General features: G+C 42.7%; 1 long non-coding RNA gene across 1 annotated transcript in view; it reads left to right on the forward strand.

Annotated features, from left to right (window-relative positions):
* Positions 1–7,954, forward strand: part of LOC123288158 (uncharacterized) — a 30,736-nt gene extending 22,782 nt beyond the window's left edge. Inside the window, exons 2-3 of the long non-coding RNA XR_011505288.1 lie at positions 1,330–2,169; positions 5,880–7,954. This is a non-coding gene — a long non-coding RNA (uncharacterized lncRNA). The remainder of the gene's footprint in view (positions 1–1,329; positions 2,170–5,879) is intronic.
* Positions 7,955–13,303: the final 5,349 nt, after the last annotated feature.

Raw genomic sequence — 13,303 nt, forward strand, 5'->3', positions numbered from 1 at the left:
AAAAATTCCAGTCCATACTGGAGACAAGTTTGTATTAGGGATTTATCCCATGTCAGTGTAGACACACTTGGGGAATGAGAGAGACATCCTATTCAGGGTAGAAACACCTGTGAAAAAGGGGAAACTTCCTAGGTCAGTGTAGACAAACCTGGAGAACAAGGGATACACCCCAGTTTAAGGTAGACATGCTTGGACTGGGGAGATATCCCAGGACAGGGCAGACATACCTGGCTAATTAGGGAGACAATCCCGGTCAATGGAGACGGAACAGAGGATTAAGGGAGACATCCTAGGTCAGCGTAGACACAGCAGGGGAATTATGGGAACATCCCATGTCATATTAGACACAACTAGGCTATTAGGGAGATGTCCCATGTCAGTGTAGAGACATCCGTATATCCTGGGAGACATCCTACATCAAAGTAGACACACTGGGGGAACTAGGGAGACATCCCTGTTCAGGGAAGACACTCCTGGGGAATTAGAGACATCCCAGTTCAGGGTTAACACACCTGTGGAACTAGGGACGCATCCCAGGTCAGAGTAGACACTTCTTGGGATTTAGGGAAACATCCTTGACTACTGTAGACTCACATGGGAAAAGTGGAAGACTTCCAACATTAGGGCAGTCAAACCTGGGGAAGTGGGGAGACACACAAAGTCAGTGTAGACCCACCTGGGAACTGGGGAGGTCCCTGGCCATTTAGACACATCTCTGTACTGGGGAGACACGAAACATCAGACATCCCAGGTCAGAGTATACACAGTATATCCAGATAAGGTTAGATACAACTAGGGAACTCTGGAGACATTCCAGTTGAGAATAGACATCTGGGGTATTAGGGAGAAATCCGAGCTCAGGTGTACTTACCAGAGGACTTTGAGAGAGAATTTAGATCAGGGCAGACATGTGGGGAACTATGGATATATCTCATGTCAGCTTTGTTAAAGTAGCCGGATTGGGTCCACGATCTAAGTCACTCATGCTGAGCCCCATGTCAGCAAACCAAAACCTAAGTTTCTATGCTCTGATTTCCCAGAAAAGGCAGGCCTAGGTCAACCAGCCAGTGCTTGCCTGCTCTGGACAAGTTACCTGACCCGGCTCCAAGACTTCCCTTTGCTCCATATATGGGAAGTAACCCTGTCTAACCACTCAGCAAATGCCCAGTGTCACTTCCTTGTTCCCGCTCACTTGGTCTATAAAAATTTCTTGCCTTGGACAGCTTTTCGGCGCTCCTTTCTATTGCTAGATTGGATGCTGCCCAACTCATGAATCACTAAATAAAAGACAACGAGATCAATAAATTATGGAAAATTTTCTTTTAACAGCTTTGGGGACAAGGATGGGATCCAAAGGAGATTGCTGATGACTTTGGGGACAACAAGATATGCAGGTGTTAGTATCTGCTGAACCATTTGACTTCTCTGTCTTTCTCGCCATTTCCGAGGACCATGGGTAAGTTCCTCTCAGATCCGAGCTCTGTTCTTTCTGCATCTGAGCTCTCGGATCTACGGCTTTTCCTGTCCAGGCTTAGTAGGTCAGCTTGAGCGGGCAGACAGTTCTGCCTGGAACTTGCGTCCCTCACCCTTGGTTAGTCTGAGGTTCCAGTCTAGGCCTTAGCAGGTCAGCTTGAACTAACAGACGGTTCCATTTGGAGGCCTGGAGTCCCTTGCCTTGGTTAGTCCACAGGCCCAATTTGTTGGCTTCTGTTGGCTCAGTCCAGACTTTCACTTTCGGATTTGCTGGTTTTGGTGGTGTGCACCTACGATAAGAGTGACAAAGTTGTCTAACAGAAGCTGAGGAGACATAGGATCCTCAGGTTCTAAAGGATTGAGTGCTCCACCTTCCAGTACACCAGCTCTTTATATGTTTAAAAACTATGGTTCTGAAGTTGTATATATTTTCAAAAATGGCAAGATCTCACTAAGGATAATCTTGAGTTACAGCGGTCGCAGTGGGAAACTTTTAACCTAGATAAGCTTATTTATTTACAAGGTGCCTTAGAGAAAAAGGGTCTCGGCCAAGAACTCACTGTAAAGGGTGGAGGGAGAATTTTTTCCTCCTCTACAGTTCCCAGTGACCCAGATGGGACCTGCTGGGATACCCACCCCACTTGCTCTGGAGCCTGCAGACAGGATCCAGGGAAAACTGGCAGAAGTTGGCAAAGGGTAAGAATACTGACCAAATGTTATATATTTATTACATAAATATTAATACTTACCAATATTACAGTCAGTCTGTAGTGCCTGGTCGAGAGAGGAAGGTAAAATTTCACGTTGTCTCTCCCTTTCCAAATTCAGACTCTTATGAATTTAGTATTGGGGTGCCCATTGGTTATCAATCCTTTCCCTCCCTGGGGCAGCTATTGCTTTCTTGTCTGTCTTGTTTTGTGTCCTGAGAACTTGGCTTGGCCTTCTGCCTGCCTGGGGCACAGAGGTTGTTGGGCAGCTCAGCTTTCAGGAGGGGGTATGGCTGGACAGAAATGTGGGTTATACCCCATTTATGGCTATTGTCCTACCGACTGTTGCCAGCTCTCAGAGGAATTGTCTAAGTCTTTCTTTAGGCTATCTTTGGGAGTGGTCTTGAATCTTGGGAGGAGTGCATCTTTTGCATCTTCTTAGGGGACATATCTTGAGTCCACGGATATGTCACAAAAGTCTTTTGGTTTTGGTTGAATCACTTTATATATAGGTATACCTTCGGTTTAAAAGAAGAAGAGAAGGGAGTTCAGTATCGCCAGGGATATTTATTGTTTGTCCCAGCGAAAACCTGTTAAGAAGATATTTGAAAGGATTTTTTCAAAATGAGCTCTATGGTCAAAAGTTGGCCAAATTGGAAGCTGATATAAGAGCCTGATAGGGGAGAAAGTCTAAAAAAATTCCTAAACTAAAATGAAACTGTGTACCCAGAGGGAAAGAAAAACATTCTGAAGTCACTGTGGAAGGCTTTACTAAAAGACTCCAAAGACACACAGCTCTAAATCTAGAACATAAGAATCTTTTGATTTCCATCTTAGTTGAAAGTCTCCCTGATATAAAATAGAAAACTGAAGATAATGTGGTTGGATGGGTGCATCAGCTCCTGGACAGCATTCAGGTTGCAACCCAATTCTTTAAGGAATTAAAAATAACTGTCTTTGTCTTACAAATTGAGTTTTTGTTTTTGTTTTTTTTCCTGAGGAAGATTCACCCTGAGCTTACATCTTTTGCCAATCTTCCTCTTTTCGCTTGAGGAAGATTTGCCCTGAGCTAACATCTTGTGTCAGTCTTTCTCTGTTTTGTATGTGCGTTGCTGCCACAGCATGGCGGCTGATGAGTGGTGTAGGTTTGTGCCTGGGAACTGAATGCAGGCCACCGAAGCAGACTGTGCTGAACTTAACCGCCAGGCCATGGGGCTCACCCCACAAATTGAGTTTTTACAAGGACAGAAATGTAGCTCTGGAAACAATTTGAAACCTACATATCATCTTTACCAATCCTGAAACTTCCCCTATTCATATCAAAAGCCTTGTAGATATTGCTAAAGATCTGGACTTCGGAAACAAAAGTCCTTCTTGGAGAAACTTTCATTGTTTCTCTGCGGCTTTGAGATGTAAATGTTCCTCCTAGAGGGAAGGAAACCAGAGCTATCTCTTTGAGATGCAAACTTCAGGGAGGGAGGTTTTATCAGGACCAAAAAAAGAAGAGAAAAGAAAGGCTATTCGGAAGCTAGGCCTATGAAAAATATTGTCTTCTCCACAAATATTAGTGAAAAGTTTAAGCCGTCTGAGTAGGTAACCTTAACTTATTCCATCTGCCAGAAACACAATCTGTATCCAGCTGTTCTTTTATAAACTAGTGTGTTTTGCATTATTGTATCTGTCTCATGGGTAAAATTTTAAAATGAAAGCTATAAGATCTCTGTTCGCATCTGTTTATTTCTATATATATATGCATATTATAGATGTGTGATGTTTCTACTTCTGGATTGTATTGCCAAAATTAATTTATAAAGAGATTTATTTAATTGGCTTAAATAAGTGCTTGTATAAATTAAGTATACTCTCAGAAATATGGAAACTAATCCAAATGTTTTTTAAGTTCATGTGATTGAGGCTAATCTTCCATAAATAAAAGCTAGTTCAAGTTTGTTGGTTTAATTAAAACAGGCATGTCTTCAGAGTTATCAATATTAAATATAATGTGGACATACAACTTTTATTCTACATAAGTTTACTAAAAAAATAAACTCATTATCGCTGTTACAGAATTTGTCAGCAAAAAAGATGGTTAGCTGTTTAATGTCTCATGGAATTTTCATGAGTAAGCTAAACATAATGGTTAAGAACAAATAAATAGATGTAAGTAAGAAAAGTTTATAAATGAACTTTTCAATCATTATGATTTATGGAATGTATACTTAAAAATAGTTTCCAAAACCTTTTTAGTAACTTGAAACCTTAAAGTTATACTGAATTGAGTTAAAGGATGGATATCATTCAATATCTAGATGATTTATGAATAAGAAAAAATACTGAAACATTAATTACTGAACACAGTTTTATTTACTTTTGGCTTATTACAGAGGAACTAAAAATATTTGGGTCTATTAGTAAACGTGTTTTGTGCCTTATTGAAATTTTACTCTGAGGAAGACTGTACTTCTAGAAATTATTAAACATATTTATCAATTTGCCAGTCCACAGAACGCTAGTGTAACAGTCCAGAATTGCTTACTTTGTAGTTTTAACTAGAAGTTAAAGATTCTAAGGTTAAGAATTCTAATCAATATATGTAATTAAAACTACTTAGAAATAATAAAGATGAAAAGAAACAAGTGTGTATGAAAAGTAGATAAGGAAAGTAGAATGTGTTTTTGGATAAGGAAAGGTGAAGGACGTGTTTTTTTGTTAAGGAAAAAAGAGAGTACTTTTATCCTAAAGTAGAAGGACTGGTTGTTCCAGAATTGGAAAGAAGAAAATATAGGACAAAACCTGAATGGATATGAAATGTTGTAGGAGGTTTGTGGAAAAGCAATTTTGGGAAAGGAATTTTATATGTGGTCAAGCTGGCTTAGATTGGAATGAAATTTTTAAAGAATGAGTTTTAATACCAAAAGTACACTAACGCAAAACTAGAATTTGGTTTTTTCTCTGTGAAAAGGGCAAAATTTTCTTGGACTATGGGTCTGCCCTTGATAAGAAATTGTAAAGGTTTTTCTTTGCCTTTTGGGCAATCTATCTGGAAAGCAAAGATTTTTGTATCTTACCAGAATTTCTTGTGCTTCATGTTATCTTTATCAGGTCTTTGATCACTTGGGAGAGCTGAGTCTTCTCAATATTAAAAGAGCTAAATTTTGTTCACAACTGTAACCTTCTTTATTTGCCTTGAAAATCTTCTATTGTCACGTTGGTTAAATAGATAATTAAGTATTATTTCATAATAATCCATGATCCAATTTAATCAAATGTTTTGACATTTTTCACAACTTGTCAAGATCAAATTCTAAATGGAGGCCTTTTTTGACTTCAAACTAACTTTGAGATTTTCCAGTGGGCCCCTGGAAAAATCTCAAAGGATATGTCTTTTACCTGGTAAGATGTTAAACTAATTAGATTTATTTGATATGTTAAATTATATAGAAAGCATTGTGAAATAAGAAGGGATGCCAAAGCTTCTTAGGTTATATTTGTATGGATACATGTTATTAATATAAATGTTCCAGAAATTATATGAAATTCCTAGGAGTCTCATATATCCAGGTAGAATGTTATCATAATCCCAGTTATGAGGTTAAAACCTATGCCACAGAAATGACTAGATTTCCTTAATCAATGAACTCTCATCAGGTTTTGTCACTTACAGACAGTTATTGATTTACTTTGATGCTTTTGCAAAAGGGATTCGTCTTCAAAGAGATTCATGGAAAGATTCTACCAAGCGCTCTTGAATGCTGACACCACTGCCAAGTTACAAGGTGTCAAACCTTGGGTGCACGTTTCACAAGTGGAACGATCTGCCCTCTGGTCCTGCATTGATGGCGGAGAATCAAAACTAACTTGACCAGGAAGAGAAGCAGCTGACACCACGTGGTAGACTGCTTCCTCCAATGACATTGGATCAAGAAAGTTTGTTTCCATTCCTCCTCCCCTCTTTGATTATCTTTTTCCTAATTCTTGCCTTAATTTATATATCATGAAGGTCTTTATGATTCTTTTGTCCACCTTTTTTGCTTGCTCTGTTCTGGAAAGATAATGACATTGTTCTCATCTTTCATACCATCACAAAGGAGGTCATGCAACTGACCATTGGATTTGTCACGAGGCTGATGATCCTGTAGTTCTGCCCGTCACAAACTTCTCCCTGCTTTCCAGTGCCTCAGTTTCTCTGGAGCAGACTCAGCCCTCTCTCTATTGTGCCAGACTCCGTAATCGTGGGAGTCAATTTCCCTGTCTCTGGTTAACAACGCCAAACCTAGGGAACCTTGCTTCTAGGCTCTGTAAAAAGAAAGAGACATAAGGCAAGGGGAACCAGGATAAAACAGCTGTGAGGGCTACAGGCCCCTACATCTTACTGGCCTCCAGGGCTGTCACCTTTTCAGTCTGGAGCCTTGGCTGATCACCCTGAACTCCACTATTCTGACAGCCTTCACTATGGGAAATACCTCTTTTGGTGGCATAAACTGTGCTCCTGCCAGATACATCTTTATCTGTAGAGGACTGCCACTCTTCTGTGAATATTTCCCAGAGGGCCCCTGGAAAATCTCAAAGCCCCTAGGTAACTCAACGTCTACATAGATGGAAGACGGTAAGAAGCTGTGGTCTGGGCTACCTAGTCATGTCTCTGTCCACAACCAGACTGAGGCTTCACACTGTGCTGCACCTCTCAACCTGAGTTACAGACTCACATTAGAATTACCAGGACGCGTATGTGGCTCAGGCTCTGCCTCCTTCGGCAGTCCTTACTGCCTTGGTTGGAAGTAGGTGCCAAAAAAACAATGATTAGAAATCTGTTGCTTGCTTTAGGGGAAATAGAGGGTCCTCTGCCAAAGCTATAGCTTCCCAGAATAGATCATTGGACTCACCTGCCAAAGTTGTCTTAGATTATAGAACAGCTCTTGACTATCTCCTTGCTGAGCAGGTAGGTATGCTATAGACAATACCTCTTGTAATCAGATAAACGCTTCTGGGGAATCAAGACACAATTGCATGAAATAGTTAAACAAGCCACTTGCCTTAAGCAGGTTAAACTTAACCCTGAATCATTCTTCAACCTGTTTGATTTCAGCTGATTTGGGACATGAAGACCTTGGCTTCAGAGTGCGCTCCAAACTTTGGGTGTTATTCTTCTCATAGTCATCACTGTAGTCTTCCCAATGTGTTATAATTTCTCAAAGCTCTCAAATATATGTTCACAAACACTGGCCCACCGACAGATGACTTCACTGAGATTGGAACACCAAAAGAAAAAGGAGGAAAATGGTCATCTACAAGAATATGTGACTTGCAAATATTACATGGAGACCCAACATAGATGACAAAAGTGGTGACTGAGTATCACTTTAGCCTTAGATTTTGATCACACCTCTCAGTAAGATGAGAGTCTGCTCAAAAGGGGGAAGTGTTAAAGTAACCAGATTAGGTCCAAGATGGAGTCACTCATGCTAAGCCCCACATCAGCAAACCAAAACTTAAGTTTCTATGGTTGACTCTCCCAAAAAAGGACGGCCTAGGTCGGCCAACTAGCACTTGCCTGCTCAGCATAAGTTACCTGACTCGGCTCCAAAACTTCCCTTTGCTCCCTGTGAGGACAGTTACCCTGCTCTAACCAATCAGCAAATGCCCCGTATAACTTCCTTGTTCCTGCTCACTTTGGTCTATAAAAATTTCTCACCTTGTACTGCTCTGTGGAGCTCCTTTCTATCTGCCAGATTACATGCTGCCCAATTCATGAATTGCTAAATAAAAGCCAACAAGATTAAGGCTGCCTGGTGGGGCAGTGGTTAAGTGTGCTCATTCCACTTCAGTGGTACGGGGTTTGCCAGTTTGGATCCTGAGTGTGGACATGGCACCACCTGGCAGGCTATGCTGTGGTGGGCATCCCACATATAAAGTAGAGGAAGATGGGCACGGATGTTGGCTCAGGGCTGATCTTCCTCAAAAAAAAAAAAAGCCAATAAGATCAGTAAATTGTCTGTTAAAAACTTTCTTTTAGCAATGTAAACAAACCCAAGTTATCAGGACAACATTCCAGATCAGAAAACACGCACCCTGATGAATAAGGGAGACATCCAAAATCAGGGTAGATACACATGGAGAATTAGAGAGACATCCCAGGTCAATATGGACACACTTGGTTGATTAGGAAGACACACATGGTCAGGGTAGACCTCTGGTAAAATAGGGGGACATCTCAGAGGAGAGGATCCTATAGAAATAGGGAGATATCTTAAATCACAGTATACAGATGTGAAGAACAATGGAGTCATCCCAGGTCAGGGTAGACAAGCCTGTTTTTGGTAGGGAGATTTCCAAGGTGAGGGTGGAGACACATCTGGGAATCAGGGAGACATCCAATGTCTGTATAGACACACCTGGGAACGACACAGACAGCTCAGGGTGGAGTAGACAGACCAGGGGAATTCGATATCACAGGGCAGGGTAGACATACCTGGGTGTTTAGGAGGAGATCTCACTTCAGGATAGGCACACCTGAGCACTTAGGGAGACATCCCAGGTCAAGGAAGTCACGCTTGGGGAATAAGGAAGACATCTTAGGTCAGCGTAGACACAGTGGAGCCTTTGAGGAGACATCCCAGGTCCAAGCAGACAACCTGGGTAACTAGGGAGACACTCCTGGGCAATTAGGGAGACATCGTGGGTCAATATAGACACAGCTGGGAATTAGGGAAACACTGGTCAAAGGAGACACACCTGGGTAAGTAAGGAGCATCCCAGGTCTGATTAGACACAACTAGTGAATTAGAAATGGTATGTCAGAGTTGACATACCAAGAATAGCAGGGCGACAGATCGGAATAGATACACCTTGGACATTAGAGAGCAATCCCTGATCAGCATAGACAAACATGGTGGATTAGGCAGACACCCAGGACTAAGGTAGTCAAACCTGGGTAAATAGTGAGACATTCCAGGTCAATTAAACACATCTAGGGATCTAAGGAGATGTCCCATGTCAGAGTAGACACAATGGGGATCTACAGAATCATCCCATGTCGCCATGTCAGGGTAGCTCTGGACACCTCTCAGGTCAGGGAAAACACACTGTGATAATTAGGGAGACATACAGTGTTGGTGTAGACACACCTGGGAGACTGGGGAGACACATCAGGTCAATTAGGCACATCTTGGTACTGGGGAGACTTCCCATGTCAGAGTAGATAAACCTGCATACTAGAGAGACATAGCAGGTTAGAGTATAAAACCTAGGGAATTAAAGAAATATCTCAGATCAGGATAGACATCTGGGGAATTAGACTTCTCAGGGCAGATAGACACAACAAGTGAATCTGAGAGAAGGCCTAGGTCAGGGTAGACAAACCTGGAGAGCTATGGATATGTCCCATGTCAGTGTACATAAACTGGGGGAATTAGGGAGATATTGGAAAACAGAGCAGACTAACCTGGGCAATTAGAGAGACATCACAGGTCAATGTGGACACACTTGGGTTATTAGGGTGACATACTACGAAGAAGTAGACAGCCCTGGTGAACATTGGGATATCCCGGGGAGAGGAGAAAATTCTCTGTAATTACGGAGACATTCTGAGTCAAAGCACACACACCTACATAACAATAGAGTCATTCCAGGTCAGGCAGACACACCTCTTGAATTAGGATGATATCCTAGTTTATAGTGGAGACACCTGGAGAAGTGGTAGACATCCAACATCCCTGTAGACACATTTGGGGAAATATTAAGACCTCCCAGGTCACTGTAGACAAACCTGTGGAATTAGGGAGACATCCTAGGTCAGCGTAGTCACACCTGGGGAATTACGGAGAAAACCTAGACACACAGGTAATTAGTGAGACACCCAGTCAGAGTAGACACTCAGATAATTAGGGAGACATCCTGAGACAGTGTAACCACACATGGATACAAAGGAGACATTGCAGTTCAGGGTATACACACCTGGGAACAAGGGAATCACCCCAGGTCACTGTAAACTCAAATGAGTAAATAGGGACACAACATAGGTCCTTTTAGATGCACTTGAGGTATTAGGGAGACATCCCGGATAAACGTGGACACAGCTGCAGAATTAGGGAGATAATACTGGTCAATATAAACATACATAGGGAATTAGGGGACTTTCCAGGTCTGGTTAGACACACTCGGGAAAATAGAGAGACATCCCAGGTTAGGGTAGACACACTTAGAGAAGTAAGGACACATCCCAGGTCAAAGTAGACAAACCTGGGGAATTAGGGAGACATCCCAGGTTATGATAGAAATCTGGAGAATTAGGGAGACATCACAGCTCAGTGTGGACCTTCTTTGGGAATCAGGGAGACAGCCCCTGTTGGTTAGACCCTTCTGTCGTAATAGGGAGATGTCCCACGTCAGAGTAAACACACCCGGAGAAGTAGGCAACCCACATTAGAGACACCTGGAGAATGAGAGCGACACCCTAGTTCGTAGTAGATACACCTGGGAACTAAAACATCCCAGATCAGAATGGACACAACTGGGTAATTTGGGAGCCATCCAAGGTCAACATAGACACATGGGGTATTAGGCATAGAGCCTAGGACAAAGAAGACACACTCGAGGAATTAGAGAAAACATGGGTCATGGCAGACACATCTTGGAACTGGATATATCTCATGCTAGTGTATAAACAACTGGGAATTAGGGAGACATTCCAGTTCAGGGAACACATGAGTGGAATCAGGGAGCTATCCAAAGTCAGGGTAGAAAAACCTGGAGAATCAAAGAGTCATCCCAGGTCAGTGTAGACACACCTGAGTCATTCAGAGACAACCCAGGTCAGGTAGACACCTCTAGGGAATTAGGAAGACCACCCTGGACAGGGTCGACAATTTGGGGGAATTCAGGAGGTATCCCAGGTCAGGACAGACACACTTGCGGAATTTGGGAGACATGCCAGCTCAGATAAACACAAATGGGGAAATAAGGTGAGATCCCAGGTCAGGGTAAACACCCTGGGGGAAATAGGGAGACTTCCTAGGTCAGTGTAGACACTGGTTGGGAATTGCAGGTCAGGAAACACAAGGAAGGAATTATAGATTCAAGCTAGGTGAGAGTAGACACACCTGGGGAATTAGGGAGCCATCCTAGGGCAGTGTGAACACATCTGGGGAATTATGGAACAACTCAAGGCAGAGTAGTCACACTTCAGGAACTAGACAACTCAGTTCACAGCAGATTCAAGTGGGGAATTAAGAATATATCCTAGGTCAGTGTAAACACATCCAGGTAATTAGGCAGATATACCAGGTAATGGTAAACGCACCTGGAGTATTAGGGAGCAATCCCATGTCAGTGCAGACACTGCTAGGAAATTAGAGAGGCATTCAAGATCAATGTAGACACCTGTGGAATTAGACATCTAGGTCAGTGTAGACACATGTGAGTTATTAGGGAGACATCTAGGGCAGAGTAGACACATCTGTAGAAATAGGGAGACATTCCAGATCAAGGTGACACATGTAAGGAGTAAGACATCTGGGGTCAGGGTATAAACACCTGAGGATTTAGTGAGACATCAGGTCAGTACAGGTAAAACTGGCTTATTAGGGAGGCATCCAAAGGCATAGTAGAAACACCTGGGGAATTAGCAAGACATAAGTCAGGCTAGTCACACTGGGGGATTTAGTAAGATATCCCAGGATTGAGTAGACATGCCTAGGCAATGAAAGACATACTTTTGGTCAGTGTATACACTTCTGTATAATTAGGGGGACATCCCATACCAGTGTAGAAATACCTGTGACATTAGAGAAATGTACTCTGTCAGTGTAGACACATCTGGGTATCTAAGGACACATCCCTGATCAACTCAGACACACTGGAGAATTAGGGAGACATCTCAGGTTACAGTAGACACACTTTGGAAATAGTGAGACATTCCTGGTGAGAGAGGATAAACCTGGGGAATTGGGAGCTATATAAGGTCGGTATAGACACATCTGGCAAATTAGACTTTCAGCTCAGAGTAGGGACACCTCAGGATTAGGAAATGATCCCAGGTCTGTGTAGACCCACCTGAGGCCACTGTAGACACACCTGGTTTGCTAGGGGACATCTCAGATCTGGGTAGACTCACTTGGGGAAATAGATATCCCAGTATAGTGTAGATATACCTGGTTTATTAGCTAGCAGACATCCCAGGTCAGAGTGGAAATGCCTGAGAAATTAGAGAGATACCCCACGTCAGTGTGGACACACACGGGTTATTAGGGAGACATCCAGTACAGGGCAGATACATCTGGAAAGAGGGAGACAACCTAGTTCAAGATTACAAACCTGGGGAATAAGGGAGACAGCTCAGGTCAGAGTAGATATATTTGAGAAATTAGAGAGACATCCCCAGTCATAGTAGAGACACTTGAGGGACTAAGGAAACATCACATTTCAGAGTGGACAGACCTGGGTAATTAGGGAGACATCCCATGTCAGTGTGGACACGTGGAGAATTATAGAGGCATTCAAATTCATGGTAGACGTATCTGGGGAAACAGAGAAACATTTCAGGTCACTGTAGACACACCTGGGTAATTAAACAGATATTTCAAGTCAATCTAACACTTTGGGGAATTAGGATGACATCCCAGATCAAGGTATACAAACCTGGGTAAAAAGGGAGATATCTCAGGGGAGTGTATAAACACCTAGGGCACGAGGGATGCATAGGGTCAAATAGACATACCTCGGAGACAAAGAAGTCTGCCAGGTCAGGGTTGTCACACCTGGTGAACTAGTAAGATGTTCCAAGTCAGAATAGATACTCCTGGGGAATTTGGGACACAACTGGTCAGAGAAGACACACCTGGGAAATTAGGGAAACATTCCATGTGGGTGTGTACACCTCAGGAAATAGGTAGACATTTCAGGTCACTGGGACTAGGGATGCATCCTATGTCAGTAGAGAATCACTTTGGCTCGGAGGGGACATCCCAGGTCCATGGAGACTCACTTGTGGATTTAGTGAGACTTGTATATCAGAGTAGACACCGGGGGAATTGGAGGGATTTTGCTCTTCAGGGTAGGCACGCCTAGAGTATTAGGGAAACATTCCTGGTCAGAGGAGACACACCTGAGAAAACAGGTATCCTTCC

Source organism: Equus asinus, chromosome 8 (genome assembly GCF_041296235.1).
Source record: "Equus asinus isolate D_3611 breed Donkey chromosome 8, EquAss-T2T_v2, whole genome shotgun sequence".
NCBI classification, from domain to species: domain Eukaryota; kingdom Metazoa; phylum Chordata; class Mammalia; order Perissodactyla; family Equidae; genus Equus; species Equus asinus.